A 27,763-nucleotide genomic window follows, 5' to 3' on the forward strand; every position below is an offset into this window, starting at 1 on the left:
TTTTCCAGTTGCTTGATAGATCTTCCTCCATCCCTTTATTTTGAGTCTATGTGTGTCTCTGCACGTGAGATGGGTTTCCTGAATACAGCACACTGATGGGTCCTGACTCCTTATCCAGTTTGCCAGTCTGTGTCTTTTGATTGGAGCATTTAGCCCATTTACATTTAACGTTAATATTGTTATGTGTGAATCTGATCCTGTCATTATGATGTTAGTTGGTTATTTTGCTCGTTAGTTGATGCAGTTTCTTCCTAGCCTCGATGGTCTTTACAATTTGGTGTGTTTTTGCAGTGGCTGGTACCGGTTGTTCCTTTCCATGTTTAGTGCTTCCTTCAGGAGCTCTTTTAGGGCAGGCCTGGTGGTGACAAAATCACTCAGCATTTGCTTGTCTGTAAAGTATTTTATTTCTCCTTCACTTATGAAGCTTAGTTTGGCTGGATATGAAATTCTGGGTTGAAAATTCTTTTCTTTAAGAATGTTGAATATTGGCCCCCACTCTCTTCTGGCTTGTAGAGTTTCTGCCGAGAGATCAGCTGTTAGTCTGATGGGCTTCCCTTTGTGGGTAACCCGACCTTTCTCTCTGGCTGCCCTTAACATTTTTTCCTTCATTTCAACTTTGGTGAATCTGACAATTATGTGTCTTGGAGTTGCTCTTCTTGAGGAGTATCTTTGTGGCGTTCTCTGTATTTCCTGAATCTGAATGTTGGCCTGCCTTGCTAATTGGGGAAGTTCTCCTGGATAATATCTTGCAGAGTGTTTTCCAACTTGGTTCCATTCTCCCCATCATTTTCAGGTACACCAATCAGACGTAGGTTTGGTCTTTTCACATAGTCCCAAATTTCTTGAAGGCTTTGTTCATTTCTTTTTATTCTTTTTTCTCTAAACTTCCCTTCTCTCTTCATTTCATTCATTTCATCTTCCATCAGCGATACCCTTTCTTCCAGTTGATCGCGTCTGCTACTGAGGCTTCTGCAATCTTCGCGTAGTTCTCGAAACTTGGCTTTCAGCTCCATCAGCTCCTTTAAGCCCTTCTCTCCATTGGTTATTCTAGTTATCCATTCTGCTAATTTTTTTTCAAAGTTTTTAACTTCTTTGCTATTGTTTTGAATTTCCTCTCGTAGCTCAGAGTAGTTTGATCGTCTGAAGGCTTCTTCTCTCAACTCGTCACAGTCATCCTCCATCCAGCTTTGTTCCGTTGCTGGTGAGGAACTGCATTCCTTTGGAGGAGGAGAGGTGCTCTGCTTTTTAGAGTTTCCAGCTTTTCTGCTCTGTTTTTTTCCCCATCTTTGTGGTTTTATCTACTTTTTGTCTTTGATGATGGTGATGTACAGATGGGTTTTTGGTGTGGATGTCCTTTCTGTTTGTTAGTTTTCCTTCTACCAGACAGGACGCTCAGCTGCAGGTCTGTTGAAGTTTGCTAGAGGTCCACTCCAGACCCTGTTTGGCTGGGTGTCAGCAGCGGTGGCTGCAGAACAGCGGATTTTCGTGAGACCATAAATTCAGCTGTCTGATAGTTCCTCTGGAAGTTTTGTCTCAGAGGAGTACCCGGCCGAATGAGGTGTCAGTCTGTCCCTACTGGGGGGGTGCCTCCCAGTTAGGCTGGTCAGGGGTGAGGGACCCACTTTAGGAGGCAGTCTGTCCGATCTCGGATCTCCAGCTGCGTGCTGGGAGAACCACTACTCTCTTGAAAGCTGTCAGTCAGACAGGGACATTTAAGTCTGTGGAGGTTCCTGCTGAGTTTTTGTTTGTCTGTGCCCTGCCCCCAGAGGTGGAGCCTACAGAGGCAGGCAGGCCTCCTTGAGCTGTGGTGGGCTCCACCCAGTTCGAGCTTCCTGGCTGCTTTGTTTACCTAAGCAAGCCTGGGCAATGGCGGGCGCCCCTCCCCCAGCCTCGCTGCCGCCTTGCAGCTTGATTTCAGACTGCTGTGCTAGCAATCAGAGAGACTCCGTGGGCATAGGACCCTCTGAGCCAGGTGCGGGACACAATCTCTGGGTGTGCCGTTTTCCAGGCCCGTTGGAAAAGCGCAGTATTAGGATGGGACTGACCCGATATTCCAGGTGCCATCTGTTACCTCTTTCTTTGACTAGGAAAGGGAACTCCCTGACCCCTTGCACTTCCCGAGTGAGGCAATGCCTCGCCCTGCTTCGGCTCGCGCACAGTGCGCTTCACCGACTGTCCTGCACCCACTGTTTGGCACTCCCTAGTGAGATAAAACCAGTACCTCAAGCAGAAATGCAGAAATCACCCGTCTTCTGTGTCACTCGGGCTGGGAGCTGGAGACTGGAGCTGTTCCTATTCGGCCATCTTGGCTCCACCCTCTGCAAATTTCCTTAATGTCTGGCTTAACAGAAGACAGATGAATTCATGTATCTGCATCCATGGTCAATCTGTTGCAATATCATCCACCATGCATCCTCTGAAAAATACTGTACACCTGTGAGACAAGAGTAAAAAAGTCAAATAATACTTTTCAAATATATTATGAAAATAGTTTTGACCTCATGGATCCCCCGAAAAAGTTTCAAGTCCCTGGACCACAATTTGAGAATTGCTGCTCTGGAGAATACTGGTCTAGGGGTGAAATTGCTGGGTTATAGGGTCGCAGAGAACATATGCAAATGTTTGGCTATGTAAGATAATGCCAAATTGTTTTCCAAAATGGCCGTAGTAATTAATACTCCCACCACCAGTGTCTGAGAATTTCCACTGCTCCATATCTTCCCTAAACTTGGTGTTATTAGACATCCTAATTTTGATCCATCTAGTGAATGTGAAATGGCACTTCATTGTGACCTATTTGTGCCCCATTTTCTTCTCATTTTAATCCATTCTTCTCGCCCTGCCAGATTAATCTTTCTATGAAGATATTTTGGTCATGTTATCCTTGGTTTTCTTCAAACACTCCCTCAACAGAATAGGAGCAAGTTTATCATTCTTCCATTCAAGGTGCTTTACTCCAAAGGCTGAAATCACTTGGCAGTATTTCCTCTACAGCCTACTGGTACCATAGATTCCAGGCAAATGGAAATATCTACTTTACCAAACAGGCCCTGAAATTTCCCTCCTCCATGTTCTTGCTCATGTTATCTTTCTACCTTGAATCCGCTCTCTATCCCACATCTGCCTGTTGGAGACCAATCATCTCTCATGACCACTCAAATGCTACCTCTTTCAAGAAGACTGCCCACGTCTTTCCCTCCCCTGAACCCTCACCACACAAAGCTTGTCTCTGCTTTGTCCCTCTACTGCACACCACCTTGGGTTCTTGTTATGAGTGTCCAGTGGCTCCTTGAGATCAGAGACTGTGCATTTTCCTTCTTGTATTCCCCACATCCCCTAATATTGGGCCTGGAATAGAGTGGGTGCTAAAAATCTAGTTGTCAATGTCTCTGTTTTACATATGAGGAAACTGAAGCTTGGCCAGATTAAGAGCTCAAGGGGCTTTCTCTAGAGCTGGGGAATCAGCATCCTAAGTAAAGACAGAGCAATGCAAGGTGTTCTCTGATAAAAGATTTTACAGCTGATTTATCAAATGAGGGACCAGAGAGGAAGAATGGTGAGGGCTCAGAAGAGGGAGGGGACTGCGGCAGGCAGGGTGGGCTTCCTGGAGGCAATAGAGCTTGGAATGAGCATGGGAAGATGGGGATGTGGATGAGTGGAATGGAGTCGCACTGTGTCTGGTGCTGTAGGGAGGAGAGACCTGGGCCTGAAACACCAGACTAAAGGATTTGGGTTGGATCCCAAGGCACAGTGTCTGTGTGAATCCTTAGAGCCAGGTCTCACTGCCTGCCATAGCCAGCAAGGGTCTGGCCTGGCTGGAGCAGAGAGACACAGGGACAGCAAGAAATGAAGTGGGAGGGCTCAGGGCCTGCAGCATGTACTGCAGCTCCCATGCCAGCTGCAGAGGATGGGGCCCACCCAGAGGCCCTGGGGGAATCTGGGGGCCCCTCTATTGTCCTTCAGAGGAGAGCTGTTCTGAGGGATCTTTTCTGGGTCAGGGGCTTCTAGAGACTTCAGAGGTGACCAAGGTTCGGCCCATGGCTGTGGCCTTTCTTTCTCCCCTGCTGCAGTCTGGGCTTCATCCCTGCTCTTCTTGACACTGGTCAGCCTCTCTCCTTCATCCTTGGTCTCCTTCTCTGTTTATCCAGGTGCAGAGGGGCTGTGTTGCCAATGTTTGGGACTTCCATTTGGTCATGGGCTGAACTAATCAGTTGGGGGCCTGCTTAGTTTCTGACCAGAGGGGTTCACCTCATCCGGGTAAGGAGCCTTCCCCATAGGCCAGCTCAATTTTCAGCACTGAGTTTGGGGCCAAAGCTTCTGTTAAAAATCAGTGTCACTTAACTTTCTATTTTCTAATTATTGTCCTGGTTACTTTCTTCACTCAAGGACTTGAAGAAGGTGAAGGCAGGGCAGATTTGGGCATAATAACCTTCAGTAGCACCTGGGTTCACCCTGGTTTCTAATAGTGTCCCCTGACCCATCAGGATAAACATGCTCAGTGCTTATTCAGGTGGGCCCCAAATCTCACTGAGGCCTTGGTCTCACTTTGCTGAGAAGAGATTTTCATCATCATCATCATCATCATCATCATCATCGTCATCATCACCACCATCATCATAATCTTCAAATAGTTTCCATTTACTGAGCACACCTGTGTGGACCAGGTCTTGTATTAGGTACTTTATGCCCAATAGGTCATGGGATCCTTGAATAACTGTGCAAGGCAGTTGTTAGCATCCCTGGAGAAGGACAGGTGAGGAAATGGAGGGTCAGAGAGGGGAAGTCAAAGTCACACAGCCGCCGACTGTGTGAATAGAAGGTAATGCCCAGTGCTTCCAGCTCTTGGTGCGGGACTGTCAGTGGTGTCACCAGAGCAGAAGTGTCACCATCCCATGGCTAATGTGGTCTTGGGCTTTTAGAGAGAAATTGAGGCAAACAGCAGGTCTAGTTCACAGTGTCTAAGTTTGTAGACTTGGCTGGCCTATTCAAACCCTTGGCCACCATCAGAGCCACCTGCCCTCCCCTCAGGGTACTGTTTCCTGCCTTGAGGGAGCCTCTGGGGTCTGCTAAATTAATTGTGTATGAAAGCAGAAGGAGCTGTTAGGGTCTGTGGGAACTGTGTGATCCAGGGCTTGCCACCTAGCCTCCTTGGTGGCAAGGAGAGGTGGGATTTGAACTCAGTTCTCTATGGGCTGCTAAGAGTTTTGTAATGGTAGTGGTGGCAGCATAAGATGGTGTGTGTTGATTTCACATGAATAAGGGCTCTGGGCAATGCTGGTATGCAATGAGTCAGGCTGTTTGCAGGAGACAGATCAGGGGAGGTTAAACCAGCTGGAGATGTTACATTTACCAAAGGACATGACAGAGAAGAGAAATAAAGGGTGGGTTCTCAGGAGGGATGGCAGGTGGTGGCAGAGGCAGCACCTAGCAAACAGCCGTTGGGCACCTGCTCCATGCCAGGCTCTGGACTGGTCTCTGTGCTGGTTTCTAAGGCCCCAGCTATGGAGCTGACCTATGTTCACCCTTGGGGAGCTCAATCAGGGGGAGACAGACATCGTGAAGGATACCAGTTGCATGCTATGCTCTCTTAGGATGTGGAGTTTGCATTCTTAAGAAATCTTGTATTATAAAAAATTGAATTACAGAGACAATTGCTTCAATGGGGAAAATGAGGTTAGGGGTTTGAGAGTGTCAGACTCGCCATAAAAATGTTATTTTTCCTTCAGGAATGTCAATAATAAAGGTGCTTTTACAGCTATAAGTGTATGGTTGTAAAAGATGAACATCACAGAGCAAATCCAGTGTTAGACTTCCTCATGATTTTGTTCAAGAGGAACAGCCTTTTTTCTCCTGTCACCCAGCACTATCACTAGTTCAGACCTCCAATCACCTTGACCATCCTCTGCTGGAGTAACAAAGCATCGAGTCCCTCTAAGGAGGCATCCTAAAGACATCAGGACATGCCTTCTTCAGCGCCTACCACCTCCTTCTCTAGTTCACCTGTAGCAGATTCCTCCCCTCCACTGTGTTATAACTAACTGTGATCTGCTCAGTATAAATTGCACTCTTTAATTAAAGGATCATACTGTATTTAATTTGCACTGAAAAAATTCCACCATAGGAGAAATTCTTGGAGGTTATGAGAACATTAGTGGTGGTATGTAGAGGCAGTGTCATGTCACAGTGAAGGGTGGGGCCTCTGGAGCCAGTCTTCCCGAGGTGAAATCCTAACTTTGCCACTTACTAGCTATGTGAACTTGGGCAAGTGACTTAATCCTCTGCGTTTCGTCTCTAAATTGGGGAGAATAGAAGCATCTACTTCATGTAGTAGCCAGGATTAGAAGAGGTAATGGTTGTGGTGGCTCACTACAGAGCCTAGCACATGATCAGCACTCAGTAAATGCCAACTATATCACAGGGCAGAGAGAGGAGGGGTCTATTTTAGCCTGTAGTGTGGGGTGTCTGTGAAGGAGGAGAGATTGGAGCTGGACTTAAAGGGTAGTTGACATTGGAGAGGAGGATGAAGCAGAGGGAACAGAGAGACATAGCAAAGCTCTTTTGAAGTCCCCGAAGGAGTCGGGAATAACCAAGACCTTGGTTTCTACTTAACACCAGCTGCTGTAACAGCTAAAACTCTAAAAGGTCAATAGCTTAGTGTAATAGATGTTAATTTCTCGCTCACATAAAGTTCAATCAGTGGCAATGGAGGAGGAAGGGTACTCTGCACCTTACCACTATTCAGTAACACGGGCTAACGGAGGCTCTGCCATTGTCCATGTGGCTTCCAAGGTCACACTGGGCACTGACATCCAGCCCGCAAATGGGGAAAGAAAGCATACAGGATGATGCAAGAAGTTTTTATGGGCCAAAATTAGAGTGGCACTCATCACTTCCCCTTACATTTCACTGGCTAGAACTTAACACATGGACATCTGCAAGGCAGTCTGCAGACTATAGTTTAGATGTGTTCCCAGAAGGAAAGTGAAGTGGATTTGATGACTAGCTAGCCAGTCTCCTGCCCCAGGTTCTGGGACTAAGAGATGCACCAGCCCAGAGAAGCAGCAGTCCAAAGGTGAGGACTCTGATTCTGAGCAATGAGCTTGATCTTGACTCTAAGGGCAGTGGTGGGGAGGGGGCGCCACTGAAGGGTGTTCATCAGGAAAGTGATGTGGTCAGGAAGTGCCAGAGGATTAACTGGCTTATTCCAGCTACAAGGTAGATGTGGGAGGGTGAGGAAGAGAGGTTGGATAACCAGTTAAGGGCTGTTACAAGGATCTAGGCAAGAGTTGATGAGGCCAGCACTCAGCCGTGGCCATAGGGATGGAAAGGAGGGTGGCTCTCAGAGAGTTCACTGGGCAAATTACTTAGAAGACAACTGTTATTCCATGAATCTAGTGCTCAGGGCTGTGGAGCATATAAAAGGAAAAAAATCCCAGCCCTATCTATTGAGAGCTTATACTCTATTCATGGACATAAAACTGACAAAGATGACTTTGTATCAAAACTTTGGAGTAAGCTGGCCAGGGTCATCCTAGAGTGGCTTTCGATGGCCTCGAACTCTCATCTCACTCCTTCTCTCTCTCTCTGTATATATATTTAATCTTTGCTTCTCTTTGCATATGACTTCATTCTCCTAGGTGGACTGTCCCCACCAAGCTAGAACAATAGCCAAAGCTAGGCCCAGGCTTACATTTACACAACCCAGCAACAAAGAGGTAGAAATGTCTGATAATGGGTTAGAGTGGTGGTTCTCTCTAGTGTGCATCAGAATGACCCAGAGGGTTTGTTTCAACACAAACTGCTAGGCCCCAGAATTTCTAATTTAGTTAAGTGTATTAGTTCCCTAGAGCTTCCATAACAAAGTGCCACAGACTGGGTGGCTTAAACCACAGAAATGTATTTCCTTACATTTCTGGAGACTAGAAGTCTGAGATTGAGCTTTCAAAAGGATTGATTTCTCCTGAGGCCTCTCTCCTTGGCTTGTAGATGGCTGTCTTCTCCCTGTGTCTTCACATGGTCTTCCCTCTGTGTGTGTCTATGTCCCAATCTCCTCTTCTCATAGGGACACCAGTCATATTGGATTAGGGCCCACCTTAATGACCTCATTTTACTTTATTTTTTTAAAGACCCTATCTCTAAATAGAGTTACATTCTGAGGTACTTGGGGTTAGAACTTGAACATGTGAATTTGGGGGGGAGGACATAATTCAGCTTACAACAGTAGGCCTTGGGTGGAGCCCTAGAACGTGCATTTGTTTTTTTCTCTTTCCCTTTTATTTTAATTTCAAGATGTACATGTACAGATTTGTTACATGGGTAAATTGCATGTTGCCGGGGTTTGGTGTACAGATAATTTTGTCACCCAGGTAATCAGCATAATACCCAATAGATAATTTTTCAATCCTTACCCTCCTCCTACCCTTCACTCTCAAGTAGGTCCCAGTGCCTATTGTTCCCTTCTTTGTGTCCATGTGTACTCAATGTTTAGCTCCCACTTATAAGTGAGAACATGTAATACTTGGTTTTCTGTTCTTGCATTAATTCACTTAGGATAATGGCCTCCAGCTCCATCCATGTTGCTGCAAAGGCCATGATCTCATTTTTTAAAAAATAGCTGCTTAGTATTCCATGATATATATGTACCACATTTTCTTTATCCTGTTGATGGGCATTTAGGTTGATTCCATGTCTTTGCTATTGTGAATAGTGGTGCAATGAACATATGCATGCATGTGTCTTTATGGTGGAATGATTCTATTCCTTTGGGTATATACCCAATAATGAAATTGCTGGGTTGAAGGGTAGTTCTATTTTAAGTTCTTTGAGAAGTATCTAGACTATTTTCCACAATGGCTGAACTAATTTACATTCCCACCAGCGGTGTATAAGTGTTTCTTTACTCTGCAACCTTGCCAGCATCAGTTATTTTCTGACTTTTGCATCGTAGCCACAGAATGTGATAGAATGTGCATTTCTTTTTTTTTTCCTTTCTTTTGAGACAGAGTCTTACTCTGTCACCCAGGCTGGAGTGCAGTGGTGCAATCTTGGCTCACTGCAACCTCCGCCTCCAAGTTCAAGTTGTTCTTGTGCCTCAGCCTCCCAAGTAGCTGGGATTATAGGTGCGTGCCATCATGCCTGCCTAATTTTTGTATTTTTAGTAGCGATGGGGTTTCATCATGTTGACCAGGCTGGTCTCGAACTTCTGACCTCAAGTGATCTGCCCACCTCAGCCTCCCAAAGTGCTGAGATGTGAGCCACCATGCCCGGCCAGAATGTGCATTTCTAACAAGTTCCCAGCTGCTGTGCTGTTGCTGTTGTTCCAGGGACCACACCTGGAGAACCACTGACTTAGAGTGGTTAGCCCTTGCCCTGGTATACATATGCATTTGAATAAGAGCAGATTTGGGCTCAGGAAATTAGGAATGCCATACATTTTTAGCTGGCCAATGGGAGAGAAGATTTTGAGCTGAGAGACCTTCTGGCATTCCCCAAACCATATGACGCTGGTATTATAGCCTTTCAGCAGAATGTAGCAAAAGAAAGGGCTCAGATTTTCACATGAGAGACATCATACCTCCAATCCTAGCTTTGCCCCTTCTGAGTTAAATGTGAATAAGCCACAGAACAACTCTGAGTTTCAAATTCCTCACCCATAAACTATACCTATAGGGTAGTTGTAGGAGTTAAGTGTAATAATTTATGTAAAGGGCCCGGCACTGAATGGTAACTGTTACCATTGTTATTCATTTATTCGTTTGCTCATCAAATACATGAGTAGGAGTCAGAAGACCTGGGTCTAGTCCCAGCTCTGGAACTTAGCTGTGTGCCCTTATGCCCCATGTAACCTTCTTGAGCCTCAGTGTTTTCGCCTGTCAAACAAGGAAGACTATCTCTTTCCTACTGCCCCAATCATGGTTGTTTTGAGGACCAAAAATAAGAATATGAAAATGCAAGATTGACTTTGCCATGCTATACAATAGAAATACTAATTTTTTTTTTTTTTTTTTGGGAGTAGTCACCAATAGCAGTAACTGCCTCACTCATAACAATTCCTTCTTCTTTACGAACAGTGTCTGCACTAACTAATCCCATCCACTTGGCTAGAGGTGCACTCCTAACTCAGCTGGGTTGATCAAGGGGCTTCCTTGGGATTTTAAAAACTGGAATGAAGGGAAGAAAGTCCTAGGTCTTTCTGATGGTGGGAGTTGTTGGGTATGAGGCGTGGGAGGTATACGTGGTTTCATTTTGTGCCGTATGGGGGAATGTCACTTCTGCCATGGATGAAATAATTCTGATATGCAGAAAGAGGTCAAGATGAGTGAAGAGAGGCCTGGGGCATTTGAGGCCCTGGCTTCTAACATTTCTGAGGCCCAGCTGCACCTCAGTCATAGGAGATACTTCAGTATTCTTCTCCTTTTAAATTTATTTTAAATTTACTTTTTTTTTTTTTGGTAGAGATAGGATCTCACTGCGTTGCTCAGGCTGGTCTTGAACTCCTGGGCTCAAGTGATCCTCCTGCCTCAGCCTCCCAAAGTGCTGGGATTACAGGTGTGAGCCACTGTGCCTGGCCTCCTTCCTCTTGAAATCTAGCCAAGTTTCAGCTGGTTTTCCAAAACTTGTAACTCTGATAAATACATTATTCACTTAAGAAGTATTCATTGACCACTTACACTCTGCTAGCTTCTGTGCTATAGGCTGGCCAAATGATACATAGTGGGCAAAGCCTTTTTTCAATGCCCCCAGGCTTGTTCTGCCTGTCTCCTCTTTATTCTTTAGCAGGAACCTGCAGAGTCCACACCATCCCCTGCTTAGCCAGACCAATAAACAAAATTGCAGAATCATAGAACTTAGTCTCTTAGAATTAGTAAGCCAGAGAATAAATGAATCTTAATTCTTATAGACTGTAGAGAAAATCCGTGCATGGAAGATATGAAGTGTCACTCTCAACTCACACTATGCGAAATGACCTTTTTTTTTATTATTATACTTTAAGTTCTAGGGTACATGTGCACAACGTGCAGGTTTGTTACATATGTATACATGTGCCATGTTGGTGTGCTGCACCCATTAACTCGTCATTTACATTAGGTATATCTCCTAATGCTATCCCTCCCCCCTCCCCCCACCCCATGACAGGCCCGGGGTGTGATGTTCCCCTTCCTGTGTCCAAATGTTCTCATGGCTCAATTCCCACATATGAGTGAGAACTTGTGGTGTTTGGTTTTTTATCATTGTGATAGTTTGCTGAGAATGATGGTTTCCAGCTTCATCCATGTCCCTACAAAGGACGTGAACTCATCCCTTTTTATGGCTGCATAGTATTCCATGGTGTATATGTGCCACATTTTCTTAATCCAGTCTATCATTGATGGATATTTGGGTTGTTCCAAGTCTTTGCTATTGTGAATAGTGCCGCAATAAACATATGTGTGCATGTGTCTTTATTGCAGCATGATTTATAATCCTTTGGGTATATACCCAGTAATGGGATGGCTGGGTCAAATGGTATTTCTAGTTCTAGATCCTTGAGGAATTGCCACACTGTCTTCCACAATGGTTGAACTAGTTTACAGTCCCACCAACAGTGTAAAAGTGTTCCTATTTCTCCACATCCTCTCCAGCACCTGTTGTTTCCTGACTTTTTAATGATCGCCATTCTAACTCGTGTGAGATGGTGTCTCATTGTGGTTTTGCTTTGCATTTCTCTGATGGCCAGTGATGATGAGCATTTTTTCATGTGTCTGTTGGCTGCATAAATGCCTTCTTTTGAGAAGTGTCTGTTCATATCCTTTGTCCATTTTTTGATGGGGTTGTTTGATTTTTTCTTGTTAATTTGTTTGAGTTCTTTGTAGATTCTGGATAGTTGTCAGAGGAGTAGATTGCAAAAATTTTCTCCCATTCCGTAGGTTGCCTGTTCACTCTGGTGGTAGCTTCTTTTGCTGTGCAGAAGCTGCTTTTCATGCTACTCACTGGGCCTTGGGCTAGAGGTAGGAAATGAGGAATATTTCAAGGGAGTCTTCTTGCTTTTAGCCCCCACTGAAAGTTGGAATTAATTTCAGCACCTATTTAAAAGAACAGATTTATAGGATCTGTCCAGACCATCTGAATCAGAATCTGCATGGGCAGGATCTGGGATCAGTATGTTTAAAAATCTTTAGAAGTGCATCTCATGCAGCCAGCCCATAGGAACACCATGGTGAAGGTCCATATGTTCCTTCCTCTCCTCTTATAAGAACAAGAGAAACTGGACAAGGAGGGGATGAGTGATGTGGCTCAGAGGGGCAAAAACTAGAGGCGCTTAGCTTCATTATCTGTGTGACTTGGAGCAAATTGCTTCCCCTCTCAGAGCCTTGTTTCCTCATCTGAAAATTGGGATTTGTGATAACTTTTGCAGCATGGTGTTGTTATGAAGAATAATTTATTCCCTTCTCCTATGTTTAGGGCCCCTCCCACAGAGGGGAGTGAAGGCTTCAGGAGGGTGGGGGTTCAGGCATTTTCCTTGTATCCCCCAAAGTGTTGAAGTGGATAGTCCTATGGATGCTTGTTGACAGGGCATCCCTTCCTCTGCATCTTCATAGTCACGGTGAGGCCTAATTCTCTGCCACCAGGGTATGGCCCCAGCCTCTTTGTCGGTCTTGCCGGACCCTCCCGGAGGCTCTGTAGCGGGGAAGCTTGGCCCTTCCCAGTGGCTCCTTCTAAAAACTCCATGAAGTGGGCACTCTCTGGCTTGGCTACCCACTTGCCTCGGAGGCCTCTACAGTTCTGGGCCAGCCCCTAGCTGGCTGGCTGGGACTTCCTCCTGGCTTGATTTCTTCTAATGTCCCAATCTAGGCCTCCAAAAGAGCTAATGAGGAATAATACAGACTTTGGCCTGGATGCCAACTCCAGAGATTCTTGATTTCTACTTTGTAACAGAGTGGGCTGAGAGGAGGTATTAATATTTGGAATCCTAGTTGAGTGACCCGAAGCAAGTTTTTAGGGGCCTGAGCTTCCTCAGTGCCAAATGGAAGATGCTAGGACTTGTAGGATTCTGTGAAGGTTAGAAATACCACAGATTGAGTGCCTGAAAAGAGGAGCTGTTCATCTAATGGTAGCAAACATTGTTACTTGGGTACACACCCTCCTCACTAAGATGGGAGCTCTTTGAGGGCAGGGACTGTGCTTTTGTGTAATATAATAGTTCTAGTTTACTGAGCACTTCCTACGAGTTGGGCTGAACTTTTATGGGGTTAACAATTACACTTACCTCACAGGTTGTGTGTGGATTAAATGAAGAAGACTGTGCCCATTTTACAGATAAGGCAACTGAGGCTCAACTAAGTTAATGCTCTTTGTTTGCAGTTTTGTCTTTCTCTGTCCCTGCATAGGGCCTCACACATACTTGAATGACTGTGAGATTGTAGTACCTAGTATGGACAGGATGGGCATTTTGGAAGGGACTCAGGCTTCCCTGCTCCTTTCCTTTCCCTGTCCTGGCCTCCCTGGCAGGAAGCGAGGTTGTGAGCCTGTTGCTGGGCTGGCACTGAGGGAAGTCCTCAAAAGTCTGGGAGCCAAGTGCAGGGAAGAGGAAACCCATCAGAGGCCCTACCCTTGGTGGGAGGACATTCCAAAGAGCCAAGGAGCAACCTGGGAGAGGTTGAGTCATATTAAAGTGGACACCTGGGGGGTAGGGTGGGGATGGCAGTGGATACGCACACAAACCCACCTCTGCTCTGATCAGCAGAGTTTGCTGTTAATGGCTTTGGTTGGCAGAGAGGCTCGGTTCTCCCTTTGTCTCTTTCTAATAGTGTCTCTTACTGTTCTATTTTTTCTTGGTTTTCTCCAGTGATGAAGCTGTACTTGTTTCATTTTCCAGATGGGGCCACTTGAGGGAAAAGACCTACCCAAGGGCACATAATCTGTACATGAGAGAGAGCCAGGTGTAACAGACTGAGTACTGGACTTGGGGTTAAACAGACTGTGAATCCTTCCACCCCATTGGCAAGGTACCTTGGACAAGTTACTTTAATCTCCCTGAGCCTCAATCTGCTCATCTTTAAGATGGGAGTCTTAATAATCTCCTCATAGGGGATTAAATAAGAACATGAATGCACCTTTTCTAACACAGTGTCTGAGATGAGTAGATGTTCAAAATAGGGGTTCATTTGCTTCTTTGCTCTTTAGCTCCCACCTTTTTTTCAACTGTCCCAAATCTCTTTCTGCTCACCTTTTCTTGTTCCATGGGGTCTTTACACCACCGTGTTAGCATGTGTTTCTGCTACATAGTTATTTCTCTTTTAGAAGCAAGTGAGTGAAGGGAGGGCCCAGTGGGCAGCTCAGAACTCAGTAATAAAACCACACAGAATCCATCTCAAACAAAACGGCAGATTGGCAAGAGTGACCTGCATGTAGTTTTTGATTTCATTTACAGTACGCAAGGACTGTGGGAGGACAGTTGGAGGGGGAGTCAGGAGATGGGGGTTCAAGTTCATGGAGTGGCTATGTGACGCTGGGCTGGCCCCTTTTCCTCTCTGGGCCTCAGTTTCCCCATGTGACAATAAGGGGTCAGGCCAGGGAATATTCTGACACTCTGAATTTTTAATTTTATTCTAATTATATGTTTCAGGGAGGAATAACTGGGCCCTGGATAGAATGTGATGAATGAATATTCTTAATGAGAAGTGGAAATAATTTGTGGTTGAGAGCTGTGCCTCAGATCAGAGTGACAGGATACATGGGTAGGCTATATTTTCCAGCAGATTAAGAGCTGTAGCCCAAGACTCTGAAATATGAAGAAAAAAGGAGAAGATGACAGCATGTCTTTTTAAAGAAATATTTTCCAGCCAAATGGTGCAGCAGAGGACTTCCAGGAATTTGTTCTTGTTCTCTATCAAAGGTGAAGAGTTCATAGCCTTCAAGGAAACAAGAAACCATGGGATGGAGTGAAGGAAGGTGGCCTGGAACCAGCCGCTGAGCCTCTCTGAGCCCGTTTCCTCATCTCTAAAATGGGGCTGATCTCCTCTCCCTCAGACTGTTGTTGCAGGAATTAAATGAGGTATTGAGTGGGAAAGCATCAGTCCCGTAGCAAATGGCCCCTGAGTAGGAGGATCTGAGTTCTGGTTCTGGTCCTGCTGGGGTATGGCTGGTTGAGAGGTCAAAGAGGTAATTAAAGGGATTGCCAGCTTCATTATTGGGAGCTGAGATTCCATTTTAGACCAAGAGTGTGACTAAGGTGGTAACCTTAACATTTCATTTCTTCATATTTATTTATTGAGCCAATATTTTTCAAGCATTTGTCATGTACCTAGTATTTTGTTGCTGCTAGGGTAGACAACAGCACCCCCCGCTGGCCCCTGCGCACCACAATGTAGAAAGTACCTCCACATCCATAGGCCCCTCTCTACCCTGGTCCAGCCCACCCAGCCACTGCCTGAGAATGGGGCACAGCATCCCTAACCTCCCTGTCCCCCATCCAGACAAGCACATCCCATCCATTCTGTCTTCTGATGTCATTCACACTGTCCCTCCTCCTGCAGCACCCCATGTTTGGCTTTCCATGTCACCTTTCTCACTGCCTTTCCAATCCAGGTCCCACATAGCAGCCAGAGTGGCCCTTCTAAAGCACAAACCATATCACTCCCTTCTTCAAAACTCTCCAATGGCTCCTTTCTGCCCTCCTCAGAAAGGAGACAGCCCTTTGCGTGGCTTAGCAGGACCCCCACAACTGGCCCTGCCCCTTAGCCTCATCATACATAGCTTCTTCAGAGCACACCTTCCCTGGCAGTGCAGTTCATCTGTTTCAAGCTTCTGTGACTTCGCTGGTGGAAAACCACCTAGCCATGCTAACTCCTTTTCTCAGCTACAGAAAGAGTCTTGGAGGAAGGAAGTGACCATCCAAGATCACATGTGAAATGTGACACAGGCCCTTTTAATCAGTCTGCTCAGGCTGCCATAACAGAATACCACAGGCTTAAACCACAGAACTTAATTTTCTCACAGTTCAGGAGATGCCATCAGGGTTGGTTTCTGGTAGGGCCTCTCTTCCTGGTTTGTAGATGGCACCTTCTGGTTTTGTCCCCACGGGGCATTTTTCTCTGTGGGTGCACACTCCTGGCATCTCTACCTCTTCTTAGAAGGATACTAGTCCTATTGGATTAGGACCCTACACTTATGACCTCATTTAACCTTAATTAGCCCCTTAAAGGTCCTATTTCCAAATAAAGAAAGTCACACTGGGGATTAGAGCTTCAACATATGAATTCTAGGGGTACACAATTAAGTCCATAATACCCTTCTTGCTGGAGATCTGAGGCCAGCACACAGAAAATGGTTCTGGGGCGAGAGCAGCTCATGTGTGTCCTGTGGAGCTAATGGGGCAGGAATGCAAGGAGGAGCTTGGTAGTTAGAGAAGGAAAAGTAGAAGACTGGGACAGCCAGAGATGAGAAGGGGAGGGTCCTGTGGCCTGGAGAGAAGGTAAGAGCAGCCTGTGCAGGGGTGTGGGGCCTAGACTAGGAGTGAACACACAGGTTGGGCTATGGAGTGGGGGTAAAGGAGAGGCTGGTGAGTGCAGGTGGAGAGCATGTCTCCTTGTCTGCAGAGCAGGTCACTAAAGGCTGCCATTACTGTATGAGCTCAGCACCTCTCACCTGGTCCTCACATCACTCTTGAATGTAGGGATGCACACCTCTGTTTTTGGGAAGAAGTAAATCCAGTTCCCTAATTGTCTGGCAAGTAGCAGAACCAGGACCTCAATACAGGGGTCCTGATGGGGCCTATTTTCATCTCAGGGTCAGGGCTAGGATAAGGCAAGTGAAGCACCAAGGAGGCACTTGCACAATCTGGAGGGTGAGGGCCTCCTTAAGTTTTGTGCCCTAGGCACCTTGCTCATCTCACCCTACTCCCGACCCTGACTGGCCTCCTCCTCTGTGGCAACTGCTCTCTTCTCTCTAATCTTCTGTACAGCAGAGGCAATAGGCTGCAAGTAGCTGCAGTCAGGCTTGGCTTTGCTCCTAACCAACTGGGAGGCATTAAGTTAATGGCCCTACAGGTCAAATCAATTCAGGTAAAGTTATCACCCTTTGCTTTTCCTGCCCACCTTCGTAGCTAGCCATGCAGTGTTATCTGTTCTCACTCATCTTCTTGGTTCACGTGGCTCCTAGGTCCAACTTTCTGCCACTAGCACTTTTTACCCTCTAGCACCTCGGTTTCTGTATCTTCCAAATGTGGATGATAATGATGATTACGCTAGGGATGTTGGTGGTGATAATTCATATGTCACAGGGTTGTATGAGAATAGGTGTATACAGTAAGTATTACAAAAGTGTTAGCAATTATTAATTCCAATTTTGCCTCACTCCTGCTCAGTGTTCAAAGAATTTTCACACCAAGTTCTCACTGTGGCCTGGAAGGTGGAAGGACAAAAATTATTATACCCCCTTTAAAGAGGAGGCGAGGAGACTCAGAGAGGCCTTGGGACTTGCTCAAGGCACACAATCAAGAGATGGCAGAGCTAGGTCTGGCACAGAACTGAGGCAGTGTTGGTGGAAAGTGGGGGGGACCCCTCTCTCCCCCATGGCCTAGGCAGCTGTTGTCAGAGGCCAGGAGGAGCTCAGGACTCATAGCTGGAAACTTGAGTTCAAGACCTGGTGGGAATGAGGCAAAATTGGAATTAATAACTGCTAGCACTTTTATAATACTTACTGTATGCATCTATTCTCATACAACCCTATGACATATGAATTATCACCACCATCATCACTATCATAATCATTGTTATCCACATTTGGAAGATGAGGAAACTGAGGCGCTAGAGGGTAAGTAGCTTGCCTAAGGCCACATAGATAATAAATGATAAACTGGGTTCACACCCCTACAATCCAGCTCTAAATCTGTGCCCTTAACCACGGTGCTATTTTTTTCCTCTGGATCTTTTTCTACCTATTTTTAAATGTTAATTAAGAATGATAAGTTGCTTACTAAGGGCCCAACAATTTACATATTTTTTTATTTGATCATCCTGAGATGATGGAAATTATTCACCCATTTTGCAGATAAAAAAGTTGACACTTAAAAAGGGGCATATAACTAGTAAGTGGAGGCTCAGGATTCAAGCCTAGCTCTGTCTGCTTCTAAAATAATAACAATAGTAATGACAATAATGATAATATTTATATTAGTAACAGTTACTGGCCAGACATTACACTCAGAGTCAAGAGTGCATTGTCTCTGGTCTCTAATTTGTGTGTGACCTTTTACCTGCTCCTCTTTTTTTTTTTTTTTGAGACGGAGTCTCGCTCTGTCACCCAGGCTGGAGTGCAGTGGCACAATCCCGGCTCACTGCAAGCTCCACCTCCTGGGTTCATGCCATTCTCTTGCCTCAGCCTCCCGAGTAGCTGGGACTACAGGCACCTGCCACCATGCCCGACTAATTGTTTGTATTTTTTTTTTTTTTTTAGTGGAGGTGGGGTTTCACCATGTTAGCCAGGATGGTCTCGATCTCCTGACCTCATGGTCTGCCCGCCTCAACCTCCCAAAGTGCTGGGATTACAGGCGTGAGCCACCGCGCCCGGCCTACCCTCTCCTCTTAGGATCTCACATTGTGGTCTCTGGTTCTGAGGCTTCTCCATCCCTGGCAGGTGGTGATTCACCAGGGTTGGCAGTTTGAGGGCAGCTGATTCCCTCAGATGGAGGCATTTGTTATCTGTACATTGGAAATTATTTTTGTGTCCCAACCTAATTAGGGAACCAACATAATTTTAAAAAAAGCCATCCTGGAAAATGAATTGCTGTTAGAAACAATTGTTTAGACAAAACACCATTTGTTCCCAGCTTTTGCTCCCTGCTGGAATGGCGGGCCACTTGTTTTGGTGACAGATGCCTTTTGCCTGGGATTTTGGAGCATGAGAAGCTGAGTGGGGTGAGGGTGGGGACTGGAGCTGGCCCACTCTCAGCTGGCCTCTGAGGGGAAACCCTGAGGTCCCCTGGAGGTGGGATACTTTAATCACTCTGCAACAAAGAGGGCCCCAGGCCTCCCGGGAAAGTCTGACCTGTCAGTCCTGATGTTGTGCTATAGACTTTGATTCAGAACTGAAGTCCAGAGAGGCACAGTGACTTGCCCAAGGCTGCTCAGCAAGATAATGGCAGAACTACAACTAGAATCCACATCCTCTCATTCTTTCCATGGTGGCATGTGGTCTTCTGAATCGATGATGTTACCTCACCTGACTTTAGTATCTGATATCCAGCCTATCTGCTTGTACTTGAGGCTTGCTGGGAATTACTAACTTCTTGTGTCTTGCCACTGACCCTAAGAAATTTGGGTTTCTACCTGGCACTGTTGCTCTGTGGACTGGAAAGATCCCAGCGGGGCTAGAGCTGGTAATGTGACCCAGCAAACAGCTGTTCAGATTCAGGCAGAATAAGAGGGGCCTTCAGTCAAGTATAATGGTTTTTGTCTTGGTCATGTGACTTCCTTTCTTGTGTGTAACTAGTGAGCACCTCTATTCACTTGTGTGTTTTGATCTCAGATTCCTCATTTATAAAATGGGGCAGTATTCTCTGTTCTCCATATTCATTTACAAGGGCACTGTGAGAATCAATTGTGTGAAGAAATGAAAAGTACTTGTGAACTAAAGAGTGATATAAAAATATGATTAACAATAATGGCCAACATTTACCAAGTACTTTATATGTGTGTATTAGTTGAAGTAAAGTGCTTGCTGCTGGAGCACACAACCTTCAAATCCCAGCGGATTAAACAACAAAAGTTTATATCTCAACCACCATAGTCAGTGGTAGACCAAGTGACTCAGGAACAGATCTTTTCTAACCTTACCTTCCTGGATTCTTTCACTTTCAGCCTCATTGATAAGGGCAAGAGAAAAGTACGGCAGATTGTATGGGAGGTTTAGGGGCCAAGGCTGGAAGTGGCATGCCTCACTTCTGCCCACATTCTACTGACCAGAATTCAGACTCTTGGTTCCTTAAGGCAACTGTGTGCCTAGGAGGAAAATAAACCTATTTGGTGGACACATGGCATTTTATCAGCTACAATGTGCTATGCACCTTGTTAGTGCTCATAGCAATTCTCTAAATGATTTTATTATCCTTTTTTTAAAAGTCTGGGGAAAGAAAGGCTCAGAGAGATCAAAAGACTTAGAGAACATGCCAAATAAATGGGAGGGTGGTGGTCTGAATTAATTCTGTCCAGCTACACAGTCCCTGCTTTTTTTTGTTGTTGTTTTGTTTAAGAAAGAACTTCCAGTTGTAGGTAGAGCAGTTTAATTCATTTTATTTGTTGAATGCCTACTATACACTGAACACTGTGCTATCTCCTGAACAATGTCATGATGATTCCTTTTCCTCTTCCCCGTGCTGAGATCACATTTTTTTCTTCAGCAATTCTATTCTTTCTAATCTTTAAGGTTCAACTTCAGACTGTTGCTTTAAGGAAGTTTCCCCTGTTTACCCACAAAGAAGCACTCTTTTTAAAACCTCACTTGTGCTAGTCTCAATTCCAGGAAATAGTGTGAAGGACAGAGTGAAGTGCAGAGTAGATCATTCCCCCTGCCCCCAACTAGGAACTGACACCTAAAGTTTACTGCTTGGAAGAAAAAGGCACAAAGTCTTTACATTTTAAAGAAACTAAGAGTCATGGTGCCCACCTTCTCACAGGACTGGTTGAGGGGCTCCTGGTTTTAAAAACCAGCCCTACTCTGACCTCTTCTCCCTAGAAGGGGAGAAAAAGCTATTACCTCCTCTCCCATTTCCCTGGGAGAAACAAAGGATTGAACTTTTTTCCCAAGGAAAAGTAGACTGACATCGTGTTTCTTCATTTAACTACCTGGCCTCATTATGCCATAGCAAAGGAAGAGCATAGAGAGAAAAGGGTGGTGGTTTAGCCAGACAAAAGGGGCAAAGACTTTCTTCCCTACAGAGTTTGGGTGAGATTAGAGACCTCATACAGTGAGGGGCATCAGGGCACTGGGTTTCAGAGACTATGACAGTGGGTGTCAGTCAATGATGAGGCAAATCTCAGTTGGGATTGGTACTGCATAGTAAGCTGGTCAGGGAGGGCCCCTATCAGTAGAGTTTATGGGGGTCTCCCCTGCACCTGTAAGGAGCCCACAGACAAAAAATCAGGTCAGCAGCTAAGGTACAATTAGGAGAGGACTGTCTCACTGTGAGCTGTTACACCCGAAGTCTGCTACCTCCTGTCTCTCTCCTCACACCTCAATGCCAGAGCAGTGGAAGAGGGAGGAGGTGAGTGGGAGCAGATGCTGGAACTGGATTAGGGATGGTGAGGGGAGGAGGCAGGGAATAAGAGGGGCTGGGTAGGAAGAGCTTTGAATCAAACATAAAAATACAAAATATAACTAAATAGGATTGAATCCTAAAGAACCCAGTGAAACTGTTCTAGTAACTGAAAGTGACTGAAAAGTTATGGCCTCAGATTGAGTTTGTTAAGGCAGTCTGCTACCCAGCAGGAAAAGGGAGGGTTCAACAGAGCACAATTGGTAGCAATTATTGGAAAAATAAAACTATTCTGGGCTTATAACCCAGTGAGCTGAAACTCCACATTAAATCCATTTCATACTCATCCACTTAGCTACTATTTGCTGAACTTCTAGTCTTTGCCAGAAAATGCTCTTGGCACTGGTGATTCTAAGGAGCTTACCTGGGTGGGGAGACAGACAAGTGAAAAAAGTAACTGTTCAGTATGATAAATGCTATGAGAAAGGATGGTAGAGGAGAGTGGGGCATGCAGGAGAGAAAGACTTAGTCATGGTTTTGTGTGTCAGGGGAGAGGTTGGAAAAGTTTTCCAGGGTCTTGAAGAATGAGTTGAGGTTGACAAAGCAGCTGCATTGGGGAATGGTGTCCATGTGCAAAGGCACAGATGCAGGAGAGATCAGGGCACACTAGAGAAACTGTGAGTAGTTTGAGCAATGCATAAGGGGTGTTCCTTTTTATAATTTATTTTTATTTTATTTTTTGAGACAGGGTCTCACTCTGTTGCCCAGGCTGGAGTGCAGTGGTATGATCTCGGCTCACTGCAATCTCTGTCTACTAGGTTCAAGTGATTCTCATGTTTCAGCCTCCTGAATAGCTGGGATTACAGGTGTGCACTAGCACACCCAGCTAATTTTAGTATTTTTAGTAGAGATGTGGTTTTACCATGTTTGCCAAGCTGGTCTCCAATTCCTGGCCTCAAGTGATCCACCCACAATGGCCTCCCGAAATGTTGGGATTACAGACGTGAGCCACTGAGCTCAGCCCATTATTATCATTTATGTCTCTTATTTTCATTTTATCTCCTTTCCCCAACTAGACTGTAAACTCCTTCAGGGAAAAGTAATGTCAAATCTCAATTTCATCCCCTAATGACCAGCATTAGGTGCACAAATGTAATACTGAAATGTTTTTCACTGAGGGTAATCCAGCAGAGGTTGCATGATTCTCGGGGCATGGGAATCCTGCAGAAGAAGGGAGGTAGATGGGTTTGTATGTGGCTTAGGACAAGTTAGCTTCTTCTGTGTATAAGAAAGTTGACCAGATGATCTCTAGAGTTAGCTTTAAAATAGTTTAACTTTAGAATTTGTGAGACAAAAGCAGTGGATTGGAAATCAGGAGATTTGGTCCCTATGTCCAGCTCTGCCATTGACTAAGTGTGTTACCTACCCTTTCTCCTTTCCCTTCTAAGCCCAAGTTCCCTATCTATAAGATGCAGGAGCAGCACACTATAGCTGTAAAGTCCCTTTTAGCTCCAACCTTCTATGCCTTCCACACTGAATTCAGTTGACCTTGTCCAGGACTGGTGTCCTTGCTCAGGAAGGCCTCACTTTCCTCAATATTCTTCAGACACATTTTCAAACTTATGGGGTAAGGGAGGGAGATTAGGGTCAGGAGAGGGTATTTGAGTGAGGCAATGAATATTTATAACAGACGCTCCTACCAGAGGACACATTTAAGTCTTGCAGCATAACAAAACTGAATTACCATGAAATAAACTTTCTTAATTAAACCAATTAAATTTCTTCCCAGTATGTAATTTAGAAACTCTGATAAACCCTGGTTGAAAAGGTTTGTTTTAGCCTTAAGCTGGCTGAGGAAACAGGAACATCTGGTTGGTGGTGGAAAGGCCTGTTTAGGCTGCAGGCCATGGGGGCAGCACCATGGAGCTATCCATGGTGCTGAAACAGCGTCTGCCTCACGGCCTCGATAAAGGACACAGGCAGGCCAGGACCCGGTGGTGCTTATGAGATGTGTTATTTGAGGACAGTGCCTTCCACTTAAGGCATGGTGCACTTTTCTGTTTCCTATGCGTGACAGCAGCCACTCAGAAGTTAATCATGTATCCTTCTCCACTACCCCAGATCTATTAGAGTTTGAAAAATGACATGAATTTTCTTATGCTCATAAAATCCTAGACTCTTAGAGCTAGAAGGGATGTCCTGGTTCACCCCTCTCATAAATGTAAGGAACCTGGGTTTCAGAGAGGTAAAATGACTTGACCCAAGGTCACAGAACTTGTAAGTGACAGAACTGAGATTCAAGCCCAAGTCTCTGACTAAATTCAGATCTGTTTTCACTAGGAGGTTCCTGTAGTCAGTGAAGACTTTCAGGGTAGAGGCCATGTCTTGTTCACCTTTATTTTCATCTGGAATCTATTTTAGTGCTTGGAATGCTTTTTTGAACAAATGAATACATGCGTGCTGTTTTTATTCTTCCATAGTCCTCAGTGCCATAGTGCAACTGGTACTCAATAACAGCCATACCAGAGTACCAATTACACTGCACAATCCTTTGTAAGATTATTATAATTAACAAAGTGCTTTTACTTGTTATTCAAATTGATTCTCACAATAATCTTGGAAACAGGTTGTGTTAGTCCCATTTTACACCAAAGGAAACTGAGGGTCGGGGTCTAGTGGCTTGTCCAAGGTCACATAGAGAGTCAATGAAGAAGCTAGGGGTAGGACCCAGCTCTCCTGATTCCCATCCATGAACCCAAGGCTGAAATTAGCACATAGGGAGGGAAAATAGAAGGATAATGCATGGCTTCTGCTCTGAAGCTACAATACAGTTGTGGCAATAAGCTACACAATCCAATGTGTGGAAACAAGGTACAAGTACTCAGGAAAAAGGTAATAGAATGAGGTGGTATGGGTTAAAGTCTGATGAATGGCTCAGATAGTCACTGCTTTCACTCCAAAGACCTGTCAGGGTTTAGAGAAGTTCTCTGAGAGCAGGTAGGAGCTGACCTGTCACTGGAAGGTGAGTGAGATTTTGATAGGTAGAGGAAACATAATTCTCAAGAAATCCAACAACTTTAATGCTGGAAGAACCTTAGAGAGTGATTGCTCCTCCTCCTACTCCTTCATTTTATAGACAGGGAAACAGAAATCTAAATAAATGAGTGACTTGTATAATACTATAAAGTCATTTATGGCAGGCATTTGTGTGTAGACACTGGGGCCACAGGACAGGTAAGATAGAGTCTTTGCTCTCAGAGGGTTCTCAGGCTAGTAGAAGGTGGGGCATGGAAATAATCGGGTACATTCAAGTGTCACAGGCAATGTTGGAGTCTATGTGGGGCTCAGAGTAGTTGCAAAGGAGGGGCACCCATTTATAGAGTAGCACATTTGAAGTTCAAAAGACTTCATTTCAGCTAATCAAAGTCAGTCAAGGTCAGGAACAAAAAGCTAAAATCCATTTCCCAACTTCTGAAACCACTGACCAGAAGGAATTTCTGCCTAGGAGTGGCTTGAGCTGGAACACTGGAGAGAAGCAATTGGAAGGGCTGAGTTTCAGTTCTGGCTTCGTCTCTTTCTGGTTGTGTAGCGTTGCACTTGCTGCTCCTGCTTCTAGGACTATCAGTTGTCCCATAAGATGAAGGATTACTTTTCCTTTTTCCAGGGTTGCAGGGATAATCAAGAAATATCTGAGGAAAAGAGTTTTGTCAATTATAAACTAATAAAGCAATATATATGTTAATTGTTTTTATTCCTCCTATATATAGAGCTTGATACAGAAGAAAATGTCCTGAGTTATATTTGAGTCACATCTCTGGGCTCCTGATTTCTTGTCCATGGGATGGGAGATACCTGTCCTATCTACCTTACAGAAATTGTATAGAATTAAAAAAATACCCATGATGATAAAATGATAGGTGTAAACAAACAAAAGTGTAGTTGTATTCCTGAATGAGGATAAGTGATTGAGCATAAAGAAAACTGGACTTTATTATTGTAAACCCACATCTGTACCCTGAATCCATTTACAAAGAGAATTCACAGCCATTATCCTATCCAATTCCCTCAACAGTTCTGTGAGCTAGGAATGAGTTTATCACAGATAATTAGCCTCAACTCGCAGATGAGAAAACTGAGACTCTGAGAAAGTGATAAGCCCAGAAGCTGAATCTTGGTCACTTTCCCCCATTTCTTTCCAGCCAACCCTCAGTTTCCTAGTGCCCAGAACTCTGTCTTCATGCAAGTCTGTTTGGAAGACAGGCCAGAGCCATGTTCTCTTGGACTTCCCCCTTGCTATGGGGGCAGTTCTGGTCTTCTCCTCCATTCAGTACTTAGCCTTGGAAGTGCTTGATAAAATCCCAGAGATGGGTTAGGATGCCCATCTCTGCACGGGGTGCCCCTGCAAACAAACACCAAGCCACAGGTGCTTTGTTATGTGTTCAAAGGACTCCAGATGGAAGACTAATACAGCTGGCATACTCCCTAGGCATGTTTTCAGCTGCTCAGGCTGCCTTAGCCAAGACATGCTATCCTTTGTTCATAATCTCAGTTAAGGACTGTCCTCCCCATAATTCGGGCAGGAACCTAGGGGGCTATTGTCCACTTCCCTGTTATGCCTCTCCTTTGCTGAAACCTTCCAGTAGCTGGATTAAGCCAGTGTCCCATGTGTGCTCCTTTCTCCATAAAGATTCTAAAAAAGAGAGGGGAAGAGAATCATTCTATTTTGGGATCTGGGGACATAATTGAATTGTGTTTAGTTGGAAGGTTTACTGCAATGTTCTTCCACAGTGTAGTCATGGATATTTGGGAGACTGTTAAGCTGGAGCCTCCAATGGGACCTGAATATTCGGAATCCAGGAAGCAGGGCTTTGCTGAGTTTTCTCTCACTAGGAGCAGGATCCGGTTGTGAATAACAGATCTAATTAGGAAGGGAAGGGATTATCAGGACCAGAGCTGGCCCAGGCACAGGAAACACTAATGCCTGCCTCCTGAGGAGCAATTATTGGCAGCTGATTATCCTTCACGGGCAACCCAGGTACCTCCCCTTTCAGGATGCCTTCTAATCCCTGGGTTGGGTTTGGGAAAATCTTTTCTGGGCTTCCAGAGCCCTAGGCTTCTCTCTGTCCAGCACTGATTACACTGTTGTTATTGTCTGTGTTGGTGACTACTATGTCCTTCCTTTAGACTGTGAGCTCCCTCAATGCTGGGTCTGGTTCAGCTTTTTATTCAGCTTCCATCACAGGGTTTGGCACATAGTAGGTTTTGCATTGTGGTTAGGAGCATGGGCTCTGGACCCAGACTGCCTGTGTTTGAATGTCAACTCTACTACTCACTAGCCTGAAGACCCAAGGCCAGTCACTTAATGTCTCTGGGTCTTAATTTCCTCATTTGTAAACTGAGAGTAATAATAGTAATTACCTCATAGGTTTGTTACAAGGGCTAAAAATGTAAAGCACTTAGAACAGTGTCTAGCACAGAGTGCTACATAAGGGCTGCATGTTATTATTTGACTCCTGATTTTGTATTTTGGATCTTCACTTAAAGCAGGAGCACCTGTACCAGGAGGTATGATTCCGTGCCCCCTTTCCTTCTAGCCCAGCTGTCAGAATGAGATCCAAGGGTCTCAGTCTGGAGGGCAGGACACATCAAGGAAGATTGCATGGGATAAGGCATAACTGTTTTGCATAATTTGACCCTCGATGAAATCTCAGTGTTCTGTGACATGAAATGCAATTAGACTGACTTCTCCCTTCTCAACTCCTAATCTGCTCATGTGACACCCATCACCTGGGTCCGGCAGATGCTGAGAGGCATTAGTGTTCTATATACATTAATAGGAAGATCCTCAGAAGACTGATGTGGACCAGCCTTGTCTGGTCTGTATTGAGTGGCATGGATGGGAGTTAAGGTTGGAAGGCAGCTAGTGGAGATGGGTGTGCAGAAAGTACTAGAATGTTTCCTGCTGGAAAAGCTATGAGTAGGATAGTCCTATTGGATATGTCTAAAGGGCACAATGTCTGGATAATGTAAGTGTTTTCTTTTTTTTTTTTTTAAATAAAACACAACGCACTTTCAATCAATCTGGTGAAGGAAGAGCTCTGGGATGGTATCTAGAATCAGGCAGTTTTGGCTCTGCCACTTACCAGCTGTATGGCCTTTGGGAAATTCATTTGTCATTTTAAGCCTCAGTTTCCCCTTATAAAAAACAAGGGCCTTAAAATCAGTGTTATTAAACTAAGGCATATTCCCAAACTTTCATTTATTTAGCCCAGAATGGGCCCTGGGAATCTATGCTTCTAACAAGCAATAAGGTGATTGTGTCTGTGGACTACACTCCATGTGCACAAATTGCTTCTGCCTGTATCTAATACATTATGGGCTTATAATTTCCTCAAGAGAAAGTTATAAATCTGACCACATCAAGCCCCTGTATAAACTCTTCAATGATCCCTGTTGTTTTTAAGATAAAGTCCTGCCTTCTTAGCCTGGTGTGGGCTATATAGGGGCTACATATTTGACTACTGATTTTGT

General features: G+C 44.9%; 2 long non-coding RNA genes across 2 annotated transcripts in view; both read left to right on the plus strand.

Annotated features, from left to right (window-relative positions):
• Positions 1 to 27,763, plus strand: part of LOC134734570 (uncharacterized) — a 247,910-nt gene that overhangs the window by 84,022 nt on the left and 136,125 nt on the right. The gene's annotated exons all lie outside the window — the stretch shown is intronic.
• On the plus strand, positions 6,251 to 14,930 carry LOC129468880 (uncharacterized). Its single transcript, XR_008652855.1, has 4 exons — positions 6,251 to 6,346; positions 6,915 to 7,072; positions 13,856 to 13,985; positions 14,606 to 14,930. It is a non-coding gene; the product is annotated as an uncharacterized lncRNA (long non-coding RNA).

This window comes from Symphalangus syndactylus, chromosome 12 (assembly GCF_028878055.3).
Source record: "Symphalangus syndactylus isolate Jambi chromosome 12, NHGRI_mSymSyn1-v2.1_pri, whole genome shotgun sequence".
NCBI classification, from domain to species: Eukaryota; Metazoa; Chordata; class Mammalia; order Primates; family Hylobatidae; genus Symphalangus; species Symphalangus syndactylus.